The sequence below is a fragment of the Procambarus clarkii genome, chromosome 53, assembly GCF_040958095.1.
Source record: "Procambarus clarkii isolate CNS0578487 chromosome 53, FALCON_Pclarkii_2.0, whole genome shotgun sequence".
NCBI classification, from domain to species: Eukaryota; Metazoa; Arthropoda; class Malacostraca; order Decapoda; family Cambaridae; genus Procambarus; species Procambarus clarkii.
In genome coordinates this window covers 8,330,749-8,334,910 of record NC_091202.1, presented here as the reverse complement: position 1 = coordinate 8,334,910, position 4,162 = coordinate 8,330,749, and the positions used below count along the sequence as shown (strand labels likewise).

The 4,162-nt window shown below is 46.7% G+C and overlaps 1 long non-coding RNA gene across 1 annotated transcript; it reads left to right on the top strand.

The window, feature by feature from the left end:
• The first annotated feature begins 340 nt into the window (after positions 1–340).
• Positions 341–1,501, top strand: LOC138352287 (uncharacterized). Its single transcript, XR_011222747.1, has 3 exons — positions 341–772; positions 915–1,043; positions 1,422–1,501. It is a non-coding gene; the product is annotated as an uncharacterized lncRNA (long non-coding RNA).
• Positions 1,502–4,162: the final 2,661 nt, after the last annotated feature.

Genomic DNA, 4,162 nt, shown 5'->3' with positions numbered 1-4,162 from the left:
AAAGGGGGCGTTATCATTGTTTGGCCGAAAAAATTCGGCCAAACACGAAAAATTTATAAAAATACTACAACGTTCTGGCAACACCGTGGTGCAAACCGTTTAATGTTATGATAATAAATAACGTAATTAGAGCAAATTTTCCAGCCGCAATTGCCCGAAATCTGGTCCTCGCGGCTCGGGTGCGCCGTAGGGTGATGCGTCATACGTTGTAAGCGTCTAGTATTTCGCAATAGAGTGGAGAATATCTTGTTATGCATATACAAATTATAAACACACTCGCTGGCAACTGTCTTCTGTGAGAGGGAGGGGCTATAATCCGATTTACTGGCTTAGTCACCCTCTCAGTGTCTGTGCCGGCGGTCGCATGCCTGACGCGCTCGCTCAGATCGTATTTTCTTGCATATACTGCACAATGGATATAGTATCGGACAAGAAGAAAGCTCTAAAGGCAAGAGCTCTACGCGTTAGCCAAGTAAAGAAGGAGCGTAAAGCCACACTGAGGCAAAACAAGAGTTCCCTTGAGGGAAGAGAGAGGGCAGCCTCCCGCCCCCACAACACACTACCTCGCCTCACACCCAGGCACCCACACCTCCTGTGGCACCTGCCACACCTCTGTGGCACCTGCCACACCTCCTGCTGCACATGCCACACCACCTGCGGCACCTGCCACACCACCTGCGGCACCTGCCACTCAAGATCTTAGACCTGCAACTCAAGACGTTCTCCCTCTTGATGTTGCAAGATGTTGCATATTTCAGACCAATTATATTAGGTTAGTATGTATTATGTTTTATATCTTGATACTATATCATAAATAATTGTAAATATAAAGCTGCTGTCTTTTTTTTTATTTTATTTTATTTTTTTTTTTTATTTTTTTTTTTTAATATTTTTTTTTTTTTTTTTTTTATCAGGCAATCTTCATGGAACTTACACACCTTACTGAAGGAATGCCAATCTACAAGGGTGGTAATTTTGATTGAAATTGGTAGTTCATCAACCTCAGCCAAAGGTGGCTGAACTTTGACCTTCATTTTTTACAGGTAACTAATTTGCAACTATATGGTTGAATAACTTTTTTATTTATTATTCAATTTACATGGAACTTGCACATTATATGTAGAGTCTGTGCCTCTAAAAACTCAAGTTATATATTTCCCCTAAGATCATTTATTGATTTTATATATATTTATAAACATCATTTTGTTGCATAATTTTTTGGGTGAACTTTGAAAATTTGTATTATTGCACTAAATAGGTTTGGGATAATAATGCCACTAGACAACCTTTATTATATAGTATTGTGATAGCTGAGTATCATAGAAATAATATCAGTTGATATTTGTATTTGTTATATCAACTTTAAAACATGTAAAAAAATGGTTAAAAAAAGTTTTTTTTTTTTCTCCCTCTCTATTTAGGCTGCGATGCTGAAACTTGGACCACTTGCAGCCCTCTTCAGGTGTAACACGTCAATAAATTTTCATTGCACTAGAACAAATTTTATGAACCCTAACTAACGCCCCCCTGAATCACTGTCTTGAGCCTCTGCATCACTCTCGTGAGCCCCTGCATCCCTCTCTCAAGCCTCTGCATCACTCTCTTGAGTCTCTGCATCACTCTTTAGAGCCTCTGCATCACTCTCTTCAGCCTCTGCATCTCTCTCCTAAGCCTCTGCTTCCCTCTCTTGATCCTCTGCATCACTCTCTTGATCCTCTGCATCACTCTCTAAAGCCTCTGCATCACTCTCGTAAGCCTCTGAATCACTCTCTTGAGCCTCTGCATCACTCTCTTGAGCCTCTGCTTCACCCTTTTAAGCCTCTGCATCCCTCTTTTGAGCCTCTGCATCACTTTCTTAAGGCTCTGAATCACGCTCTTAAGCCTATGCATCACTCTCGTAAGCCTCTGATTCACTCTCTTGAGCCTCTGCATCCCTCTCTTGAGACTCTGCATCACTCCCAAGAGCCTCTGCATCCCTCTCTTGTGCCTCTTCATCCCTCACTTGAGCCTCTGCATCCCTCTCTTGAGCCTCTGCAGCACTCTCTTGAACTCCTGCATCCCTCTCATGAGCCTCTGCATCCCTCCCTTGAGACTTTGCTTCACTCTCTTAAGCCTCTGCATCCCTCTCTTGAGCCTCTGCGTCACTCTCAAGAGCCTCTGCATCACACTCTTGTGCCTCTGCTTACCTCATTCTAGCCTCTGCATCCCTCTCTTGAGCCCCTGCATCCCTCTCTTGAACCTTTGCATCCCTCTCTTGAGCCTCTGCATCCCTCTCTTGAGCCTCTGCATCCCTCTCTTGGGCCTCTGCATCCCTCTCTTCAGCCTCGGCATTCCTCTTTTAAGCCTTTGCATCACTCTCTTAAGCCTCTGCATCACTTTCTTAAGGCTCTGAATCACTCTCTTAAGCCTCTGCATCACTCTCTTGAGCCCCTGCATCCCTCTCTCTAGCCTCTGCATCACTCTCTTGAGCCTCTGCATCACCCTCTTAAGCCTCTGCATTACTCTCTTGAGTCTCGGCATCCCCTCTCTTAAGCCTCTGCCTCACTCTCTTAAGCCTCTGCATCACTCGCTTGAGCCTCTGCATCCCTCTCTTGAGCCTCTGCAGCACTCTTTTCAGCCTCTTCATCCCTCTCTTGAGCCTCTGCAACACTCTCTTCAGCCTCTGTATCACTCTCTTGAGCCCCTGCATCCCTCTCTTGAGCCTCTGCATCACTCTCTTGAGCCTCTGCTTCACCCTTTTAAGCCTCGGCATCCCTCTTTTGAGTCTCTGCATCACTTTCTTAAGCCTCTGCCTCACTCTCTTAAGCCTCTGCATCACTCTCTTCAGCCTCTTCAACCCTCTCTTGAGCCTCTGCAACACTCCCTTTCCCCTCTGCAACTCTCTTATGCCTCTGAATCCCTTTCGTGAGGCCTCTGAACAACTCTCTCGAGCCTCTGCATCACTCTCTTGATTCTCTGCATCACTCATGTAAGCCTCTGTATCACTCTCTTGAGTCTCTGCATCACTCTTTAAAGCCTCTGCATCACTCTCTTCAGCCTCTGCATCTCTCTCTTAAGCCTCTGCTTCCCTCTCTTGATCCTCTGCATCACTCTCTTGAGCCTCTACATCACTCTCTTAAGCCTCTGCATCCCTCTCTTGGGCCTCTGCATCCCTCTCTTAAGCCTCTGCATCACTCTCTTAAGCCTCTGAATCACTCTCTTGAGCTTCTGCATCACTCTCTTGAGCCCCCTGCATCCCTCTCTCTAGCCTCTGCATCACTCTCTTGAGCCTCTGCATCACCCTCTTAAGCCTCTGCATTACTCTCCTGAGCCTCTGCATCCCTCTCTTAAGCCTCTGCCTCACTCTCTTTTTCCTCTGCATCACTCGCTTGAGCCTCTGCATCCCTCTCTTGAGCCTCTGCATCACTCTCTTCAGCCTCTTCATCCGTCTCTTGAGCCTCTGCAACACTCTCTTCTGCCTCTGCATCACTCTCTTAAGCCTCTGAATCCCTCTCTTGATCCTCTGTACCCCTCTTTTAAGCCTTTGCATCACTCTCGTAAGCCTCTGCATCACTCTCTTAAGCCTCTGAATCACTCTCTTGAGCCTCTGCATCACTCTCTTGAGCCCCTGCATCCCTCTTTCAAGCCTCTGCATCACTCTCTTGAGCCTCTGCATCACCCTCTTAAGCCTCTGCATTATTCTCTTGAGCCTCTGCATCCCTCTCTTGAGCCTCTGCATCACTCTCTTCAGCCTCTTCATCCCTCTCTTGAGCCTCTGCAACACTCCCTTTCGCCTCTGCAACTCTCTTAAGCCTCTGAATCCCTTTCTTGAGGCCTCTGCATAACTCTCTCGAGCCTCTGCATCACTCTCTTGATTCTCTGCATCACTCATGTAAGCCTCTGCATCACTCTCTTGAGTCTCTGCATCACTCTTTAGAGCCTCTGCATCACTCTCTTCAGCCTCTGCATCTCTCTCTTAAGCCTCTGTTTCCCTCTCTTGATCCTCTGCATCACTCTCTTGAGCCTCTGCATCACTCTCTTAAGCCTCTGCATCACTCTCGTAAGCCTCTGAATCACTCTCTTGAGCCTCTGTATCACTCTCTTGAGCCCGTGCATCCCTCTCTTGAGCCTCTGCATCACTCTCTTGAGCCTCTGCTTCACCCTTTTAAGCCTCGGCATCCCT